Here is a 22,748-nt window from a genome sequence, read left to right as displayed (position 1 = left end):
TCTGGTGGAGGAAAGCCTTCACATTTGTGAGATAGAGATGACCCCAGTCACGTTCTCCTGACTCAAAACCATCCCCACACTATCTACCCATCATAGTGCTCCTTTAAAGATGCCTCTTCTCAGCACCCTCTAGGTGGCCAAAGCCTACCTCTCTGAGAGCAAACACCTTCTATTGTTCTCTTTACTAAGAAGGTAGTCGACTTCCCCCTGCCTGCCCCCAGTACTGGGTCTTGAGTCACTCCCCCAATGGACTCAGGGACATCTGGGGCTAAAGCGCTTCCACAGTGTTATGTGTGTGTGTGTGTGTGTGATTGATGGGCGTGCGTGCCCCACGGGTTCATAAACCAGTTGGAAAATGCATTTGCTTTCTTTCTCCTGATCCTGACATCGGGCAAGGGGCGTCCCCATGTCCTGCTGTTGGTCGTCTGTCCTCTTCTTTAACTGCATAATAGCCACTCCTCGGGATGCGTTTGGTGGTGGGACCAGACTCCACACCTATTCTTTCTCTCTCTCTCTCTCTCTTTTTTGGAGGGGGGAATGTTAAAAATAGTTTATGGCCTGAGGTCTTTAATTTGCAGCTCCTTCCCCCTCCTAAGATTATCACTCTTTTTGCAAATAGAAAGCCTCATTTTTACTTCTGTGGAGCACCTGACTCCTTCTTCCCTCTCTAGAATTCTTTTAAAAGAAATTTACATCCTTTTATTGGAAGCTCTTACGGAGATCACAACCTTGCACTTTTGCATCGCCTCAAGCAGGGTCGTACAGTTGTCACCACAATCTGTCTCAAAACAATTTCTTTCTTCTTGAACTCCTTGATATCAGCTCCCCTTCATCCCCTCCCATCCTCCTCCTCCCCTTATTATTTTTTGCCATCTCTTACACATCCAATATAGTCATTCACACACCATTCTGTTGCTTGATCCCTTTGAGTGGAATTACACAGTCATCATGCTAATCAGCTCCCTGTTCCCTCCTGTGCCCCCCCTGTCTCCCTGCACCGTCAGGGAACCGTTACTCCTGTGACTTTCTGAAGGGTTATCTAGCTCGGCTTTCATGCATGGGATGATCTTAAATACACAAATGAACCTACGCAAATCTAACATGATTTATGAGGTAAAACAAATAAAAACCATAATAGTAAGGGGAGGAAATATTAAAGAACTAAGGCAGTGGTTTTCAACCTTCTTATCGCCACAACCCTTTCACACAGTGCCTCATGCTGTGGTGACTCCCCAACCAAAAAATTATTTTCGTTGCTGCTTCATCACTATCATTTTGCTACTGTTATGAATTGCCATGTAGATATCTGACAGGCAGGATGTATTTTCATTGTTACAAATTGAACACATGTAATTAAAGTATCATGATGAATTATGAAAATAATATGTAATTATTTATTGTGAGATATTTTTAATGACAAATCAATGAAATTTTGTCTTGAAGTATGGTGTAGCATGGGTAACAGTCTTCATGCTGGGTACTTGTATTCAGATGTATCTGCATGTGGGCGGAGCTGCCTGGAGACAGATAGAGGAGCGGTGTCTCAGTTCCTAAGACCATCGGGAAACATGTGTTTCCCGATGGTCTTAGACAACCCCTGTGAAAGGGTCGTTTGACCCCCAAAGGGGTCATGACCCATAGGTTGAGAACTGAATTAGAGGATGGTTGTGTGGTTCATCAGTGGTATCCCACTATATCATTCCTCCTGGTTCACATCTATGCTATCATGGTGCTGGAATCGATGACACCAGCATTTCAAATACCAGCCGAGGCCTTCATGGAGCGCTCTCAGTGGAGCTTCCAGACTAAGACAGACTAGAAACAAAGGACCGGTGACCTACTTCTATGTGCAACAGAACTAAGCACTGCATCATCCTCACAATTGTTCCTGTGCTTGAGTCCATTGTTGTAGCCCCTATGTCAATTCATCCACCTTCTTTCTCCCTGTTCCCCCACAGGCCCAATAGCCTTCAACGTTTTCTTTTGGTATGAAAACTATTCAAAAATTAAAATTTAGTTTTATAATGGCGTGTCCTGCTATGCTGATGAGTTTTCTTGACTTTGCTAAGCATAATGTCTTCCAAATTTGAACCATTGTGAGGTGTGTGTGTGTTACCATTGTTTATCCATCCTTTCATAGACTGGATTCCATCTTTTTGTTATTGTGGATGGCGATGTAATCAACATGGGCTGTGATATTATTTTACTCTCTCTCTCCCATCTCGCTATGACTTTACTATAATTTTTATATATCTTAAACTTACAATTGTGCCTGCCAAACCTGTGATTAGTTGGGGGACAGGGCTGGCTACTCCCACAAATGGCGCCCAACGTGGGGTAGTAGGAAATGAACTCTTTTGAGTTATACCCTGTGTAACAATTGTACAGCCCCACCGGACGATAGAGTGAATCAGAGAAATTGTGTGAAACGAGGATCCATTTGGGGGATTAGCAGATACGTAGGACTAAGGATAGCAGTATAATCTTTTAAAGAGTATAATGGGGCAAAACGGAAGTAAATCTAAGACTTATGCTATTACTCTCCCACATTTACTGAAAAAACAGAAGGTAGCAGTACCGAATAAAAAGATGCAAGATTTTCTGCACGTGGTGAAAAAGTATAATCCATGGTCCTCAGAGGAAGGAACTTTAGATCTAAGAACTTGGAAGGAAGTAGGTACAAACTTAAAGAAGGCATACAGGGATGGGGAGATTATCCCCATGGAGACATGGTCTCTGTGGGCTCAAGTTAAGATGGTCTTAGAACCTTTGCAGGAGGAAGAGAATGAGGATTATCAGTCTAGTGAGAAGTCTTGTGTCTATCCAAATGTAGAAAAGCAAGCTAGAATCTCTTTGAATGAGTATGAATTAGGTGATGAAACTTTAGAAAAAGCTGAAGAAGCAGGGACTGATTTATTATCTAAAGCCTCGGATTCTGAACAAAACCTCAGGGCCAAAGCCTCTATGCCCTAGGGGGACCACAGCCTCTGGATCCAAAGATGATAAAGCACAACAGGCAATTAATTTCAAGGACCAAAGTGAGGCTTTTAAACAACTCCTCAAGCTCCCTTGCTTTCAAAAGTAGAGAAAGCAAAGAAACAAAACCAGCAGAGTAGTGAGAAGCCTCTGAGACACCCAAACTTAAATCAGGTGGGAGGCAGGCAGAATGGGTATCAGGCTGATGTTAAGGTTTTAGATAAAGCTGAGGAAACTAAGCCTGAATCAGGAGGGGAAATGGTATTAAAAGGATCTGCTCCCCTGCTGGAATTTAGAGCAGAAAAAAACAAAAGGTTGTAAAACAATCAAGTCAGCCAGGGCTGGAGGTACAAATGAAGAGATCAGTTCCACAAAAATGCAAATCGAGAGAGTTAACACACAAGTCAAAGTTCTGGGGAGTGGAGCCTCAAGATATACCGGTGGAGAAGACCAGCTCAGAAAACAGAAGCAAAGAGACAAAGTCGAAAAGCCTACTGCGGCCTGTGCCAGAGCATGGGCCTGGGCCACCGAGTTCAAGTTTAAAAGTACCCTGACTTTGTACCCGCTGTAGGAAGGGAACTCATGGGCGAGTCAATGTTGTTCACTATTCAGCAATAAAGGATTGCCATTCGTAAACACTTCCCAGCAGCAGAATAGAGGAAGGAACTTGATACAGACCCGCCCAGCAAAGCGTGGAAGGCAAGGTGTCTACCTGCCCAAACCGAGAAAATCTTAGAGAGAAATTGCAGGTATCACCCAGCTCCACAGCAGGAGACCGGACCTATCCAAACTTGTGAAAGCACAGCCTTTGTTCCCGCTGCAGTAAGTTTGACCAACCAAGAGAAGGCTCAGAAGCCCTCTCAGCAGCCTGTTGATACTAAAAAGCAGGAGTTTCTGCTTGAAAGAGCAATATAGATTTTATTTTATTTTTTAATTTGTTTTTTCAATACAGATTTTATCAGGAAGGTTTAACCTAAGTACTCAAGGCATTCACATTGGTACTGGAGTTGATCAAAGTTGTGGGGAAAAGCTAAAAGCTGTAATCAATCCAGAAATTCTTAAGAACGGTATCTGTGCTTTTCTACCTAAAAGAACTATAGAATATTTATTAGGGAAGTCCAACCTAAATTTTCAAGGTGTTCAGGTTGTTACTGGAATAATTGATCAGGATTAAGAAGAAATTAAGGCAGTGATTAAATCTTATCTACCATGGTTTATAAAGGAAGATTGTTTAAGCCAATTTTTGCTTCCTTGCATTTATACAGTTAAAATTTATACCTATCAGGAAAGAGTACATGAGAAATCTGACCACCCTATACAGCAAGGGGTCTTTTGGAATGCTTTTGTGGGGAAACAACAGCGCCTCCCCATGGAATTAGAAATTGGAGGAAAAGGATTTTCCCAATTTGGATATGAAGTCATTTCCTTAGGGAATTCAGGAGGGCCTAAGACCCACCAATTAATTTCCCCTAAATCCAGCATGGAAGGAATGAAAGAAGTTAACCAAGACAGAATATGGCAAGGTGGTAAAATCCTACCTAAAAAGTCTGAAGGGCATTATGGCTTAATTGAACCTGCAACCTTACTGGTAAACTTAGAGAAAAAAGTATCTGTTTGGCAAGTTAGTTCAAAAACAGCTGGACAAATTTATTGAGAATTTTTTCACTCTTTTCAATCATCCTGAATGTGGTAAGAAGTTCTTTTTGTTTTTTTCAGACATTCTTACAATTAGCCAGCTCTCTGGGAGCCAAAATTTACATAATAATGGAGTCTATCTAACTAGTTACACTGGTCCCAAACCAAGCAAGTAACTGAGCTTGCTAGCGTGTCTTTAAAATCTGCATTGTTAAAACAGAAGGGGGAGAAGAGAAATCCTATGTGTGAGAAAGTTCATTTAGTCCAGAGGTGTCAAACTGCCAGCCCCTGGGTTACATGCGGCCCCCGGGGTAATTTTTTGTGGCCCGCTATGCTCTGAAATAAAATGAAAATAGAAAAAAAATTGTTATGAAGAAAATAGCGCTCAGGGGAGATCGAGGCAATACTTGACACAATTACCTCGTTAAGCCTTTAGCTGCTGAAGACGAGTCCACACGTGGCCCAGTGCCTTTCCTGGGGGCCTGTGGACGTGTATAAATGGGCTGACTCCGTTCCGGCGACGTTTGGAAGCGATGTGTCTGCCACTCTCAGTGTCATGTAAACAGATCCCAATAGTGAAAAGGTTAAACAGAGCACTCTGTGTTGCGCTGTTATGAATCATACCCAGCGGCAGCGCGAGTTACCATTTTTACAGGGAAACCATTGTGTGAGCAACTATTTTTGTCCATGAAATTAAATAAAACGGCATACAGATCAAGATTAACTGATACATATCTCTCTGTCTTCATGAAGATTGTCTGTTCTCAGTCTTTGACTCCAGATATTGGAAAATTAGTCGGAGGAAAGCGCTGGCAAGTTTTGGGTTAAAAAAAAAAGAACAATTTTAGTTTTATAAATACCGGTATATAAAATAAAATAAATGCTTATATTGGACAGGGTTCTCTAGAGAGACAAACCAGATTGCTAGTAATTATATATAAATATATTTATAAAGATAGATATATAATTCAAGAAATAAACCGTTAAATAATATACAGATAGATAATACAAGAAATTAACAGTTAAATTATAAAGTTTTGAGAGCTGCCAGGTGCCAGTCCCCTTCTGTAGAGAGAGCTGGGCTATATATACCCAGGCAGCAAACAGCAAGGCAGGTCCCCAACTGTCATCAACTGTCGGTCCCCAGCTCCAGAGATGAACATTCCAATCGTGTGGGCTTAAAGGGACCTCGACTTACAGCGACACAGTCCACAGGCTAGGCATCCCACAGGTAGTGTACCCCTTTAAACTGAGGCACAGAACAACCAAGGTGAGGCTCACTGAGCCATTTATCCCTCTGCCCTTCAGTTAATCCTACTTGTGTTTATCGGCCAGGCTGGCACAATAAACTATAGCAATGTTTAAATAAAAGCAATGATAATGTTTTCATTACCCTCTCCGTACTCCTGAACCCTCACTTCAAAATATACATTCAACAAAATTTGTCAGTGTGATGTGGCCTGTGGGACTCTTGCCTGTTACAGCAAATGGCCCGTGTTTTAATTGAGCTTGACACCCCTGCCGTAGACCGTGACAAGTTCTCACACAATGGGATTGCTGGCAATTTCTTTGCAGGCCAAATAAAGAAGCAAGACTGTCCTTCACCAATTAGAGTGTGGTTTGGAGGGGTGTATACCTGCACACCTGCTGAATGCCGGGCTTCAGCCATTTCCCAGGGAACGGGAGAGAAAGCATTGGCTTGATCTTAGCTGAAGGTCAGACTTTCAGAGTCCCCGCTCCCTGCAAAGAACTGAGTTATTTTTCCCCATGGCTTTATTTCATCCGTGGAATATGGTGACAGTCTTGGCTTTTACTTGAGAAAGGAAATGAGTTTCCAATCATCCCATAACTGTACACTGCCACCCAGGATCCCCGGAATCCCGAGCAACAGAGTACACCTTAAGACAGGCTACTCTCAATGGGTGTGCAAGCATCTACTCAAGTGTTGTTCTATATGGCATATGGTATTTCTAGTCACATTTGTTTAACAAAGAGCCATGCCGTTTTCCACAGTGGCTGCACCCTTCTGTTATCCCCTCAGCCATGTATGGGTGTTGCAGTCTCCACACCTCTCTCCAGCATTTGTTATTTCTGTTCTGTTTTTACTTCAATTTTGTTATCAGTGCTGTGTGAGGTGGTATCTCATCATTGTTTGAATTCAAAAAAGTTAATGATGGAGAGCATGTCTTCATCTGATGGTTGGCCTCCTGGATGTCACTTTTTAAAAAACATTTTATTAGGGGCTCATACAACTCTTAACACAATCCATACATATATGTACACATCAATCCTGGATGTCACTTTCAATGAGTTGTCTGTTTATGGTTTCTGCCCATCTTTGATTGGGATTTTTTTTCTATTCTCATGAAGATGGTGAAGTTTTCTAGATTTTTGAGAATAACCTTTTATCTGATATATTATTGCCAACCCTACCCCCCGCCCCCATCCCATCTAGGGGTTCTCTTTCTATTCTTTTGTTGAAGCCTTTTTTTCTTTTTTGTTGTTGTTGTTGAAGTCTTTTGATGTACAAATGCCATATTTTAGGAGGTCCCAGTCCCCTATTTTGTCTTCCGTGATGTGGATGTTTGCCTTGTATGAGGGTCCTTGGGTTCATTCCTATCTTTCATTGATCATTGCTACAGTTCTAGGGTTTATACCACGTTGAGTTCATTGTCTATATGGTGTGAGGGATGGGTTCTGTTTCATTCTTTTGCAGGTGGAGATCAAATTATTCTAGCACTATTTATTCAGAAGACGATCTCTTTCCCGTTGAATGTCTTTTATAAAAATCAGGTGTCTGCAGGTGGTTGGTTTTTATAGGTTCCGTGTTCTGATCCATCAGTGTACATATTTACCATTGAATCAATACAAAACTGTTTTAGTGACTAGGGCTGTCTAATACAGTGGTTCTCAGCCTTCATAGTGCTGCAACCCTTTCATACAGTTCCTCGTGTTGTGGTGACCCCCAGCCATAAAATTATTTTCATTGCTACTTCATCACTGTCATTTTGCTGCTATGATGAATCATCTGTTAGACAGGATGTATTTTCATTGTTACAAATTGAACATAATGAAAACAGAGCAATTCATCACAAAACAAGATGTCATTCTATATTGTGAAAAATTTATTTCTAATGACAAATCAATGATATTGAATCTTTTTTTTTTTTATGACATTGAATCTTGAAGCATGGTGTAGCATAGGTAACAGTCTTCATGCCGGGTACTCGTATGTGGGAGTATCTGCATGTGGGTGGACCCTCTTGGAGATGGATAGAGGATTGGTGTCTCAGTTCTGAAGACCATCAGAAATATGTGTTTTCTGGTGGTCTTAGGTGACCCCTGTGAAAGGGTCATTTGACCCCCAAAGGGTTTTGCGACACACAGGTTGAGAACTGCTGGTCTAATAGGTTTTGTAGTTGGGGAGTGAGAGGCCTCCTACTTTTTTTTTCTTTTGTTAAGATCAGGGAAGAGCGTGAATGCAGTCCCCCACTACCACAAATTATGCAGTCGAGTTTCCCACGTTTGGGGAAATAGCAGGGGTCAGCACATCCGGAGTGCAATGATCAGCCTCATCCTGGGAAAACCACCTTCATGATCGTGGTCTCTCCACTGCCAGGTAAGTATTACTTTGGGGTTTTTTTTCATAGTATCTTGTTTATCCTGGATTTCTTTTCTTCATTATGAAATTGCTGGGTTTTTTTCATTTATTTGAAGAATTGTGCAGGGATTTGGATAGAAATTGCACTGAATTTACCGAGTGCTTTCAGTAATATTGATTTCTTCCTGTCTAGGAATAAGACCTTCTTCCACTTATGTAAGCCTGTTTTGGTTTCTTGTGGAATGTTTTTGCTTTCTTTGTGTATGTATTTTGTTTCTCTGTTTGACTTATTCTTAAGTATTTTGTCTTTTGGGTGGTTACTGTAAATGATACTTAAAACCCAGTTTTTTCTTGAGAGTCCTCTTCTTGAACACAAAAGAATCCCACTGGTTTTTGTATGTTGACCTCATAGCTTGCTAGGTTGCCAATCTTTTCAACTAGTTCCAGCGATTTTTAATATTGCATCTGCAAATAGAGAGCATCTTGCCTCTTCTTTGCCAAATGGGATGCCTTTGATTTCTTTTTTGGACGTCTAATAACTCTGCCTAAGACGTCCAGGACTATATTACATCGGAGTGGTGATAAAGGACCACCTTGTCAGGCTTCCATTCAGAGCAGGGAACGCTTCCAGAGGTCTTTGCACATTCCATCATCACACGTTACTTTGTCTTCTCAAGCTTCCCTTTGAGAGGCTCTGCTTAGCAATTACGTCATCAGCTCTTGCGCACGCGTTAGCTGTTCTGCGTTCAAGGGCAAATCTCAGCTCCCTTCCATCATCCAATCTGTTATTCCTTTTCATGATTCTTTACTTCCTTGACGTAGGATGTCCTCAGATCATTGCATCCCGCTCTTGGTCTTGGGTCTTGCGTGTTGAGATTTAATTTTGAGATGCTCTTCATACTTGGTGCGATATAGTCAAGGCCATTGTGTTAGGTGGGGTTCTCTAGAGAAACAAAACCTGGACACTTAGGATTATATAGCTATAGATAGGTTTATACAGTGAGAAGGCATTTAACGGTCAGTGAGTCCACACAGCAGTACGGAGGGCTCGGTTCAACTCACTTTTGCGGAACAATTAATATACTGAAGGTCCTTCAACTCACAATGGCTGTGGGTTCAATGTCAAGCAAGCAGACTGTGGCGGCTACCCTCAGGCAAGACAGGCAGAGTCAGCTGCAGGCAGTGGACAGCAGGATGGGGCAGTGGCAGTCAGTAGCTGGGGAGTGTAGAGAAGCAAGGTCCGATGGGGTCTTGAGCCCTAGAACTATATGGCAGGTGACACAGTCCATCAGCAGGGTGGCGAAGCAGGTCTGGAAGGAGCCTCGGGCTCTCGCGATGCACAGCAAGGCTACAGGATCTACAGGTTGGGTCAGCCCACAGGTAGTGCAGCACATGGTTGGGTAAAAGAACTAGCTCAAGCATCAGCACGCTGGTCCAATTGCCAGGGAGGGAAAAAAAAAGATGGGATGTCGGCTTGGAAAGCATTTATCTCAGTCACCCTCCAATCAAGCTGCAACCTGACTAAACTCCACCCACATGTTCCTATGGAGGCCTCGTTGGCACAATAATCCCGCCACAGTCATATTTTGACTTTTGTTGTCTTGCTTTGATTTCCTTCAAATTCAACTTGCAGCTGAGCAATTGATGCACTTGGACCCTGGCCTTGTCCTGACCGATGCACCGGGACCTTCTGCATCATCTGTTCCCAGGTGCACTTGATCTGATCCCCGTGCATTCCATGTGGCATGGCCTGTCGACTGTCATCGCTCATGCTGCTGGAAAAGGAAGGTATTGCCGTGAAGACGTCACTTCTCATGCAAAACTCTACCCTGCGTTGTCTCTATGGAGGGGCTTCAAAAAGTCCATGGACAAAATGAAATGGAAAGGCAATGGAATTCTTCTACAAAAATGTTGGAGGCTCCCTGGCATTTCCAAGGCCCCATGTTCATTCCCATGAGCAATCCTTCGTAGCTATCCAAGCTCACATTCCCGTCACTACTACGGTGCATCTTGATTACAGGTTTGATCAGACTTCAGAAGTTGTAAAAACACTACGTTCTGAATCTTTGGCACGCACGGCCAGGGTGTACATCGCAGTGAGTGATGGTGGGGGGGTGATGGCCAACAAGATGCTGGTGAGGGGCTTCCCATGGTCACAACTTCAGGAAAATGTGAAGCGTTGATGATGTTGCAGTGAAAGTGGAGGCCGCCCACATGGCTGCTGGGGGTGTCGAATGGTGTTTCTTCTTGTTGTGTGTATGGTCCCTGAGAGCTGTAACCCACCTGATGGTCCCTAACTACAACAACCATGACACAAACTGCACTTGAGCTCTTTGACCCTCTGAGTTAGTTTATTGTGCTAACCTGGCCGATAAACACATATGGGGTTAATTGAAGGGTGGAGGGATAAATGGCTCTTGGGTCTCTTGCTTTGTGATGGTCACACCAGGGTGCAGCTGCCTTAGCCAGTTCCCTGCTTCAGCTGGCAAGGCTGACTTCCTGCAAGACATCCCCAAGGAGAAGCCACATGGACCTACCCCGATGCAGCCCTGGGTGCTGGAGCAGCCGTGTGGAGACTCCTGCCAGGGCTGAGAGGTTTACATATTCAGTGACTCAGCTTTCCTCCTGCAGTCAACATCGTTGTGTCGGTATTGTGAGATGGGGGAGGACTTTGTGGATTGGTGTTGGACATATGGGTTAATGTTGGACTTGTGGGCTTGGACCGCACTGGGTGGGGATATTTTCTTGATACACACTTAATCTTTACATAAATCTCTCTCTTATACATGAGTTTCTGTAGATTTGTTTCTCTAAAGTACCCAGAGTAATACACCCTCTTAGGCTTTGTGCGATATCTTGTGTGTGCTAGTCCGAATATTCTAGAGAAACAAATCCAGAGACACTCATATGTGGAAGAGAGAGCTTTATATTAAAAATAATTGTCTATTAAGAAAACATCCCAGCCCAGTCCAGATCAACTCTGTAAGTAAGTCTGATACTAGCCCATATGTCCGATACCAGTCTATAAATTCCTCTTTAGATTCACTCAGCACATGCAATGATGCCCAATGCAGGAAGATCGCAGGCCGGTGGGTAGAAGGCCTTGTGGATCCAGTAGTAGTGGAAGCATCTCAACGTTGCCCTGGGTCTCCACACTGCTCCTCCAGCTCTCTGAATGTCTCCACAGCAGAAATGGGAAGGCAGAGAGAGTGGGGCCAGCCTCTAGTGGGGTATTTACCTCTGCCATGCCTCCAAATGAGGTCATCAAGCTGTGACTTGATTGACAGGCTAAACCCCACCCCTTTGCTCATAATACCCTCAAACTGACAGGAGATTAGGTAACTACCGCATAGTGTGTATGTCACCTCTCAGTCTGGACCCACCCTATTCGGAGGCTCATGAGCCCCTAGTGGCTGGCACTTGCCATGTTGGACGCTGAGGGTCTAGAGCAGCAGTTCTCAACCTGTGGGTCACAAACCCCTTGGGGGGTCAAATGACCCTTTCACAGAGGTCGCCTAAGAGCATTGGAAAACACATAGTTCCGATGGTCTTAGGAACTGAGACGCCGCTCCTCTATCTGTCTCCAGGGGGGTCCGCCCACATGCAGATACGCCCACCTATGAGTACCTGGCGTGAAGACTGTTACTCGTGCTACACCATGCTTCAAGACAACATTTCACTGATTTGTCATTAGAAATAAACATTGCACAAGATAGAACGACATATTGTTTTTGTGATGAATCACGATGCTTTCATGATGTTCCATTTGTAATGATGACAACACATCCCGCCTATCAGATATTTACATGACGATTCATCACAGTAGCAAAATGACTGTGATGAAGTAGCAATGAAAATAATTTGATGGTGGGGGTCACCACCCCATGAGGAACTGCCTTCAAGGGTCTCGGCAGGAGGGAGGTGGAGAACCGCTGGTCCAGAGCTTGATGCTGATGACGAAGTGACACCAACACAAAAGTGACAAATGCAGGTCATGGGCCTTTTACTTCTTCCCTGCAAACCCATTTATTTCTTTCTTTTTAAGAATCACAAAAAAATAAAAATAAAAATCACTTTATTGGGGGCTCGTACAGCTCTTATCACCATCCATCCATCCATCCATCCATCCATCCATCCATCCATCCATCCATCCATCCATCCATCTATTGTGTCAAGCACAGGTGTACATTTGTTGCCATCATCATTTTCAAAACATTTTCTTTCTACTTGAGCCCTTGGGATCAGATCATCACCCCCCACCCCATGAACTCTTGATAATTAAAATTTTTTTTCATGTCTTACACTGACTGATAGATCCCTTCATCCACTTTTCTGTTCTCCACCCGCCCCCCCCCCCTACTCAGGGAGGGGATTATATGTAGATCCTTGTGATCTGTTCCCTCTCTCTTCCCCCACCATCTCCTTACCTTCATGATTGGTCCGGAGGGGTTTATCTGCTCTGGATTCCCTGTGTTTCCAGCTCTTATCTGTACCAGTGTACATGCTCTGGTCTAGCCAGATTTGTAAGGTAGAATTGGGATCATGACAGTGGGGGGAAAGAAGCATTAAAGAACTAGAGGAAAGTTGTGTGTTTCATCCATGCTATACTGCACCCTGATTGGCTCATCTCTCCCCTGTAACCCTCTGTGAGGGGATGTCCAACTGTCTACAGATGGGCCATTGCCCACCCCCCATTCACATTGGGTATGATTTGGTTCTGGGTCTTAGATGCCTGATACCTGATCCCATTGACAGCTCATGATCACACAGGCTGGTGTGCTTCTTCCATGTGGGCTTTGTTGCTTCTCAGCTAGATGGCCGCTCATTTACATTTAAGCCTTTAAGACCCCAGATGCTATATCTTTTGATAGCCGGCCACCATCAGTTTTCTTCACCACATTTGCTTATGCATCCATTTTGTCGTCAGAGATCCTGAATGCTGGTGAGGATCCCAGAATTCCAGATTGTTAGAATAAAATGTTCTTGTGTTGAGGGAGTACTAGAGTCAAGACCCAATGTCCATCTGCAACCTTAATTCTTAATATATAGATATGAGTACATAGTTCTATTCCCCTCTCGTTTTATATATATATATATTTACATATGTACATGTCTGTATTTAGACCTCTATAAAGGTCCTTTGCCTCCTGTTTTTTTCCTCTCTATTTCCTTTTACTTTCCTCTTTTCCATCATGTTTAGCCTTCATTCGGGTTTAGTAATTCCTTGTTGCTACATTTCCCTTGATTAAGCCCCACTTGTTGTTCCCTTATCCCTGGGTTTGTTCCTACCCCACCCTTACTTTCTCCCACCTCCCCTTCTCCAGTATCACCCCAGAGCCATTGGTCCCATTTTTTTCACCTCTGAGTTATTTATCCCACCTATCTTATCTAGATAGGCATGCAGATACATTACTAAGTGCAAAAAACAGGCAAAGCCAAATAAAATAACAAAGGAAGTCAAAACCAACAAAACAATAACAACAATAAAAAAAAACCCCAAACCAAAATAAAAACAACAAAAAGAAAGCCACTGACACCAATGGAAAAGCCTGTAAACAGTTCAAGGTCTGTTGGCCTTTGCGAGTGTTTCCCGGTCAAGTCTGAGGGGGCGCCACGCTCTTCCTCCAAAGTCTATTTTTGGTATTCCCCAGAGACTTCATCACTTTGCTCCCCTTTGTTGCTCTGTTGCGTGGCCTTAGTGTTTCACCCCCCACGATGCGGTCAGATTGTGCACACTCCCGCGCTGTGCCTCCAGTGTTGTTCCCGCAGCACTAAGGTTTAGTGAGGGACGTCGTGTCTCATGATGGGGTTGGCCCTATGGTCCTCTCTGTGCGTTGTCTGCTCTGAGCAGGAATATCATCCTCAGGGCTTGGTGGGCCCGGATGTCCTCTCCTCCCTCTCCATCCTTTTCATTTCTCCCGTGTGCTCTAATCCGATGCGCCCCTCTCCCCAAATGGTAGCCCCAGTGCTGTCCTCTGAAGTGCATTCTTCCGAGGGAGGGAGAGGTGGTGCCACATCGTTGGGATTGGGGCCGGCCTGCAGACCTCCCTATTGGTTCCCTGGCACATGCTGGTATGTTGTATTCATGTCTTGGCGCATCGGGTTGAAGCCTGGTCTCTCTCTCCTGCTCCTGTGGAGATATAAACAATATCCTCCCCTTGGGTGGGTTAGTGCCCTGCTCTCTCCTGCCACCTACCCATGTCTTTTTTTCTCTCTCTTTCTTTCCCCTTCTTAGTTGACTGCCGTATGTATCCCTGGACTGGGTTTGGACCCGCCATAGTTGCTGGACTTCCCCCCAGGCAAGCCCATTTCTTAAGCATTTCTTGTGCCTCTCCTTATGCGAGGGCAGGAGCACAGGGCTCGTCCACGTGCAAGCACATAGTGTAACATGCGTTCAAAGAACGGAAACCGCCTGAAAATCCCACTGAGAAGGAAGTGAGCCAGAGAGGGAGGGTTCACGCAAAGGGCAGGGTGACCATGCTGTTGATGGGGAACGAGGAGCTTCAGAATGTCTTTATCCAAACATCCTTGAAACTGGACTGTGGTAGAGGGCTTGACTGGAACCGTAGCGGCATTTAAATAAGGACTGGGGATTGCCTAAGGTAGGGTACCAGTATTATGTTCCTTATTTCTCCAGGATGCCTAGATGGGAGAATGGTGATGGCCTTGTCTCAACATACTTTGTTGTTTTTTAAAGTTTTATTGACATCTAATTTGTGTATTATACAATTCGATGGTTTGAATACATTTAAAAAGATTTGTGCATTCATCACCACAATCAACTTTAGAGCATTTTCTTTCATTCTTTTTTCCCCTTTCATTCTTGTATCTATTATTATGAGCTCCTCTCTATTTCCCTCTGACTCCACCCGCCACAATCCCAAGGAAGTATTCATTTAGTTACTGTCTCAATAGATTTACCTATCCTGAATTTCATATAGAGAAACACATACCAGAAAAAAAATAATCCCATAAAACACAGAAAAATTCCAATCCAAAAGAAAGCACAAAACCAACAAGGAGTAGAACAAGTTAAAAGGGGAAACAAATGATAAGGTTAATTTTTAGCCTCACTATTCCTGCAGTGACCCACTGTCCAATGCACACTGTCTGAAGACAAGACTACTCAGCTGTTTGGACGGGACTGAGGGAATTCAGTGGGAGCTTAGTCCATGAGGGGGATCTGTAAGTTGATCTCGAGTTTCTCTGTCACCCGTAGCCTTCTGCAAATCAGGAGCTCAGACTTTATGCTCTAATACAGCCCCCTCCTCTGATGATGGATTTTATTATGAATAATCCTTTGATCACACCAGGTAGTGTGCTCCGTTCTGTGGACTTAGCAGACACCTCACCTGGATGGATGGCTGCTTGGTTTAAGGCGAGCCTTTAAGACCCCAGATGTGATTCTTCCTGATAACTGGGCACCATCTGTTCTCTTCAGGGCACGTTGCCATAGCAGGGATATCTTCAGTGTTCGCCTCGTGAGGGCCGTCTTCAGGACCAAGCCATGCCATGAAGAGCAAAGAGTGTTTGAAAATAGCAAATACGCCGTTATCTTAAGTTGCCAGCGTTTGTGCAACCTCCAGATCAAATTCAATGATTTCCAAATCTGCACTCAGCCTTGGGATGTGGGCTAGCAGACGAAGCCTACTTCTTCTCCCACCAGGCCATTTTGGCCTTACGTCCAAAGGAGTATTTCAGTTCCTCTAGTCTGTAAGAGGCATGTTTAAGGCAAAACCTGGATCGTTTAGTGGGACTTCCAAATCGGCTCCGTCCGATGGTGTGTCTTTGTCTTTCTGTGTCTCATGTACTTTGGACTTGTCACCAGGAAAGACCTGGGCCCGGAGAAGAACACCAGGCTCGGTGAGGTGGCACATCAGCCAAAACAAGGAGACTGTGAAGGAGCTGGATGGACACCGTGCCTGCAGCGGTGGGTTTGGGCACAATGGCTGTGGGGCCGTCGCAGGATTGGGTAGTGCGTGTTCTGTGGCTTACAGGTCTCTGTGAAGGCAGCTAACAACGGCAGCAGCCAGCAACGCCGCCACCACATCCCCACCACAGAGATAACTGTACCGTTGTTATGAAAGAGAAAATTCTTGTTCTTGAAAGATACCGAATAATTTAAGGATGAAGAGCCACAATGATGGCCAAACTCATTTCCATGGCGCCCGTTTTGACTCAAAGCCACCCCGTGTGCAGGACAGTGTAGGGTTGCTTCCTAAGGTTTTGGAAGCTGTACATCTTTACAAGAGCAGACAGCCTCATCTTTTTCCCGAGGAGCAGCAGGTGGGTTTGAACCGGCGACTTGGAAGTTAGCAGCCCATGGTTTAACCCACAGACCCACCAAGTTTCATATGGTAAATGCAAGTCTCCTCCTGAATGAATCAGGAGAACACACACACACACACACACACACACACACACACACCCCTTGGTGGTGTAGTGGTTACGCATTGGGCTGTCATCCGCATGGTCGGCCGTTCAAAACCACCAGCAGCTCCACACGAGAAAGACTGGGCTTTTTATTCCTGTACACAGTTACAGCCTCGGAAACCCACAGTGGGTCGCTGTGAGCCAGCATTGACTCAATGGCAAATATATATAGATAGATAGATAGATAGATAGATAGATAGATAGATAGATAGATAGATAGATAGAGGTTTCATCCCCATTATTTGAAGTTAGAAACATTCAGGAGCATCTGAGCCCCCCAAAATAACCTTCCAAATAACACATAAAACCTAAACTCACGCTAACAACATTCACAGGCACCGTTCAAAACTACGAAGACTTCCAAGTTTACGTGCCACAATCTGCCTGAGACGCCAGGTGTAGTTCCCGGAGAAGGCGCTTGGGGGCGCTGATATCGCGGCCCGGAGTGCGAGCTGCCTCTAGAAGGTTTCTCGGTGTAAAACAAACGCTGACCGCAGGCATCAGACAGGCCTCCACCCTCCATCCTTCTCTGACCCACTTCTGACACCAGCTGTTAATCCCGGCACTGCTTTCTCTCCTGACTTCTCCAGCTCCTTGCAATAGCCCCAGGAAACTCACAGGCAGCACCCACGAAAGCCCCGCGGACTGCCAAGGGAACAAACCCATCTCTCCTGGGAGAAGTACAGCCAGAATGTTCCTTTGAGGCAAGGAACAGCGAGACTTCCACTCACGTGCTTTGGGCGCCCTCTTAGGGGAGACCCGTCCCTGGAAAAGGACCTCCTGCTCCGTAAAGGGGTGGGTTGCCACGGGGGCTGCCCCAGTGGGCACAGACAGGAGAAACAACTGCAAGGCAGGCGCAGGACGGGGCAGGGTGTCATTCTGTTGTGTGTAGGGTTGTGGTGAGCTGGACGCTCTACTCTGTGCTTCGGGGCTGCTATGAGTTGCTAACGACTAGGCGGCAACAGGTTGGCTTCAGGAGGTTCTGCCTGTGCTTAGAAGCCTTGGTGGCCCAGCTGTTAAAGCGCTGGCTGCTAACGCAAAGCTCTGCGGTTCCAACCCACCATCTGCGAAGAGGAGGAGGAGGAGGAGGAGGAGGAGGAGGAGGAGGAGGAGAAGGCGGCGACCCGCAGTCTTAGCAACCCTGTGGGGGCAGTTCTACTCTGCCCTACAGGGTCGCTGTGAGTCAGATCTGGATTTCCGTCAACAGGTGTGATTTGTGGTTTAGTGAGTGATGCAGCCACAAGCCAAGGAGCTCGCGGACGCCCCGGGAGTGGGAGAGGTAGGGAAGTGTTTCTCCCTAGGGCCTTCAGAGGCAGAACAGCACCCAGATTAAAGACTCCTGGTAGTTTCGTAGTTATGCCAATGGTTCTCAACCTGTGGGTCGCGATCCCTCCGGTGGTGGTGTCAAATGACCCTTTCACAGGGGTCACCTAAGACCATCAGCCAACACACATTTCCCATGGTCTTAGGAACCAAGACTCCGCTCCTCTATCCATCTCCAGGCCGGTCCACCCACATGCAGATACGCCCACATACGAGTACCTGGCGTGAAGACTGTGCTCCATGCGACACCATGCTTCAAGACAAAATTTGATTGATTTTTCATTAGAAATAAATATTTCACAATCTAGAATTACTTAATGTTTTTGTGATGAATCGCGATGCTTTCATGATGTTCAATTTGTAACAATGGAAATACATCTTGTTTATCAGACATTTACATGATGCTTCATCACGGTAGCAAAATGACAGTGATGAAGTAGCAATGAAAATAATTTTATGGTTGGAAGTCACCAGCACATGAGGAACCATAAGAAAGGATCGCGGCATTAGGAAGGTTGAGAACCGCTGGCTTGCGGGGCATGGCGGCGGAACGCTTTGGAGAGGGACATCAATAATGGTTGTACAACATGAATTATACATGTAGAAGTGGTTGAGTGGGAGGACATTTTGTTGTGTATATTTTTCCAATATTGAAATAAATTGCACGAATAACAATGCGTACAAGGAAGAAGAAAATGTTCTAAAATCGATTGTGGTAAAGATGGTACAGCTCTTCTTGATAGGATTGACCTATTGAATTGTATGATATGTGGATGAAGTGCCAATAAAACTGTTAAAAAAAATCCTAACAAAAACCAAAGGTAGGCGGTTTGAACCCACTACCCGCTCCATGTGAGGAAGATGCAGCAGTCTGCTCCCAGAAGGATGTGCAGCCTCGAAAACCCTATGGAGCAGTTCTCCTCTGTCTTACAGGGTTGCTATGAGCCAGAATTGGCTTGGCCTTTGGTTTTGGTTGGTTACATCTGTGGCTAGGAACCCAGGTGTCACAGTGAGTAACATGCTTGGCTGCTCACTGAAAGGTTAGCTGTTCAAACCCACCAGCTGCTTCAAAGAATGACGAGGCTCTCTGTCCCCAAAGAGATTTACAGATTCCGAAACCCTATGGAATAGTTCCACTCTATCTTTCAGGGTTTCGGAGAGTCAGTCTAAGGAGTCCTGGTGGTGGAGTGGGTTACAAGTTGGGCTGCCAATCATGTGGTTGGAAGTTCAAATCCACCAGCCGTTCCTAGGGAGAAAGACGAGGTTTTCTGCTCCTGTGAAGGGAGGGGTACGGCCCTGGGAATCCTCAGGGGGCAGTTCTCCTTTGTGCTATAGCATCGCTGTGAGGCTGAGTCCACTGATAACAGTGAGCTGTTTGTTTTTCTCTTTGAATGAGTTGGCATGACTCAATGGCAGTGGGTTTGGTTTCCAGTGGGTTGTGCGTCTGGGACTGCCGGAGAAGAAATCTCTAAGTCTACAATCATTTGCTCCCAGAGGACCAGGATGAGGGGAGAACCAGCAAGCGGCGGGCCCCATTTCCAAGTCTGGTGGTTGTGGTTTGGATGTGTGGATGTGGACTGGTCAAATCCCTAACCATTTGCCACTGACTCGTGGATACCCAGGGTTGATAGAAAACCCCCCATTGCCTTCAACTCCCCCCCTCCCACCAACCGAGATAAGAACAGCCACTGCCCCTTTCTGAGAAACCCCAGAGTCAGGAAGTTTCGCTGACCTCAGAGATGGGGTCTGCTGATCCCGGAGAGGATGTTTGTGGACGCAGTTGATTTGCACAGAAGATCTGCGATGAAAACACCAAAGAAACGGATAATCGGATGAATTGGGGTCCCCTCTCCTCTTTTTCAGACATGGGAGCACTCAATCCTTTACTGAAAGTCACCCCAACTTTGCCTGTTACGAATGTCACTCCAACTTTCTCTCCTAAGACTTCAGCGATGGGGCAAGTGTAACCCCAGCTTGGTCTGGTCTAAGTCAAACAGTGAAGTGTTTGGAGTACTTGATATGATAACACATGTCACCCCAACATCAACAGCCACAAAACCCACAATGAAGTGAGTGTCACTCCAACTTTCTCTACTAAGGGTTCAGCAATGGGGCAAGTATAGCCCAGCCTGGTCTGGTGTAAGTCCAACAGCAAAGTGTTTAGAGCACTAATGATACCACCTGTCACCCCCAACTTTGTTACAAACCCAACATGGAAGCAGGTATCACCCCAACTTCGGCTGTTACAAACCCAACCATGAAGACTTGGGGTCCTTGGCTCACCTCCCTGTGTCAGCTGGATGCCTGGTGAAGAAGACGATGGTGTTAGACAGGGTTCTCTAGAGAAACAAAACCAGGACACTTATGATTATATATATGATTATTTATCATATATCTATATATATATGTAAGAGGATAGATATACACAGCATGAAGGAATGTAACAGCCAGCTAACTAGTCCACACAGCAGTACAGAGGGTTCAGTTGAACTCACTTCCATGGAACAGTTAACATACTGAAAGTCCTTCTACTCACGAGGGTGGCTGTGTTCAAGGTCAAGGAAGCAGACAGATGAGTCTTCCCCAGGGCAAAGCAGGCAGTCTGGCCACAGGCAGCAAACAACAGGGTGGCTCAGCAACAGTCAGCAGCTCAGGAGCTTGGGGAAGCAGGCCCAAGATGGGATATCGAATTCAAGCAATGCAAGATGACAGGATCCACCAGCCTCAAGCTCAAGCAATGTACACACCAGCAGTGTGGTGAAGCAGGTCTCAAAGGAACCTCAAGATCTAGCAATATGATCCATGGGTTGGCTGTCCCACAGGTAGTGTAGCTCACAAGTTGAGGCAGAGAACTAGCTAAAGCTGACACATGGTGTTCCAATCACCAGAGAGTAAGAGAGACACAGAGAGAGAGGCGGGGCTTGCCGACCAATTATCTCTCTGCCCTCCAATCAAACTGTGACCTGATTAATCCCACATGTTCCTATTGGCCAAGTTGGCACAATAAACCTATCACAACAATGTTAGCAGCTGCATGGAGGGCGCCTCAGCCAGATCTCTCCCCGCTTAGCATAAGCAACGGAACTCTCTGTGTCTCCTTCCTTGGTGGCTGGCTTGACTGTGTCACACGGGCCACAGCCCCACACTTGGGGACCATCATGGTGGCCCCATGTACACAGAGCAGGACTCGTCTCCAGAGGACTTATTTCCACAGTTGACTTACTATGGTGACATGAAAGGATTATACACAGTGTCTTTATGATCTCTTGTGGGGTGGTGGGTGGGGATGGACAAGTGCTTCAGGCTGTGACTTTTCAGAAGAGGGTCATCAGTCTTTTCTTGTTGTTGTTGTTGTTGTTCTCCTCCTCCTATTAATTGGTCTCTTTTTAATTTTATTTATTTAAAATTTATTTTAATTGGGAGTGACTACATCTATCACATCATTCCATCGTTTGTCACATCAAGCAGTGTGGTACAATGGCCACTAGACTTTTCTTCCACGGTGCCCCTGAATGGTCTCGAACCACCAATCTTTAGGTTCGCAGCTGTGTGGATGAAGTGTCTGTGCCACCCGGGCATCCTCTCCAAACCCTGCGGTGTCGATTGGGGGCCATCAAGTTGTTTCCAGCTCACGGTGATTCCACGGGACAGGGAACAGCCTCTAAGAGCTTCCCAAGGTTGACAACTTTACGGGCGGGGTTGGATGGCCAGGTCTTCCTCCCGTGGGCCTCCTGATGGACAACCAGGTGTGTAGCCATGCACCATTGGGGGTCCTTTGGAAACAAACAAACCCAAACAAGCCTATTGCTTTGTAGTCAGCTCTGAGTCCTGAGCTACAGAACGTAACGCTGGCCAGTCCGCGCCTTCCCCACGATGGTCATGGTTAGGGTCGTGGTCACAGCCACTGTGGGATCCAGATCCTTGAGGATCCCCACCCCCCCACACTTAAACACACACCATTAAAAAAAACTGTCCCTCTGCTTTACCGTGTGCCTGAGGGCTGGGCCACCCCCACCCATCTGTTTGGCCTTTCTGACCCTCAGAGTAACTTGGTTGGGAGGTGGTGGTAGGTGGGTAGGGAGCACAGCCCCTACTTTGGGGGGAAACCTGTGGGAGTCTGAGCTAGCTGGACCCCTGGGAGGGTCTGCAAAAGGAGAGGAAGTATTATCTAACAGGGGGGAGGGGGACAAGGCATGGGGTGGTGGTGCTGAGCCCAGCCTGGGGCAGGAATCCTCTGCCAGCTGGTTTTCCCTGCTCCTCTCAGACCAGGGACCTCCTCAGGGTCCCCAGCCCAGGCTTCCACCCTCCAACTGGGAGGAGACATTCCAAGTACCCTGGATGTGTGTGGGCCTCAAGGACAGAATCCGCCGGGTCCCCCAGAGCACAGGCCAATCGGAACCTTGGGGAGGAAAGTTGGTCATTTCCTTCCCCAGGGCTTTAAAAACCACAGCCCTGGGGCCAGGCAGGACCTTTGACCAAATCGGCAGAGGGACGGGGAGTTGCAACATGGTGAGTTCAGAAAGGGCCCGGCAGCCCTCTACTGGTGTCTCCCCCTTTAATGCCCCCCTTCCTTTCCTCCCCAATATTTCCATCCTCTCTCCCAGACTCCCTTCGCCCAGTTCCCCCCTCTCCTCTTCGGCAACCTCTCTTTCTGGCCCTTCTTCCTCATTTCAGACCCTTAGACTCCAGGCCTGGGATGAAGCTCTAGACTGAGGTGACCCAGAGATCGCAGGAGCCACGGCCAAGAACGTCTCTCCAGGCGAGCAGACCCTTGAGCTGG

The 22,748-nt window shown here is 46.0% G+C and overlaps 1 non-coding gene across 1 annotated transcript; it reads right to left on the bottom strand.

Moving 5' to 3' along the window:
• Nucleotides 1-8,075: 8,075 nt before the first annotated feature.
• On the bottom strand, nucleotides 8,076-8,238 carry LOC142432975 (U1 spliceosomal RNA). The gene has a single exon (XR_012781047.1). It is a non-coding gene; the product is annotated as a U1 spliceosomal RNA (small nuclear RNA).
• Nucleotides 8,239-22,748: the final 14,510 nt, after the last annotated feature.

Source organism: Tenrec ecaudatus, chromosome 18 (assembly GCF_050624435.1).
Source record: "Tenrec ecaudatus isolate mTenEca1 chromosome 18, mTenEca1.hap1, whole genome shotgun sequence".
NCBI classification, from domain to species: domain Eukaryota; kingdom Metazoa; phylum Chordata; class Mammalia; order Afrosoricida; family Tenrecidae; genus Tenrec; species Tenrec ecaudatus.
The sequence above is the reverse complement of the archived record's forward strand: the minus strand, read 5'-3'. Positions and strand labels throughout refer to the sequence as shown.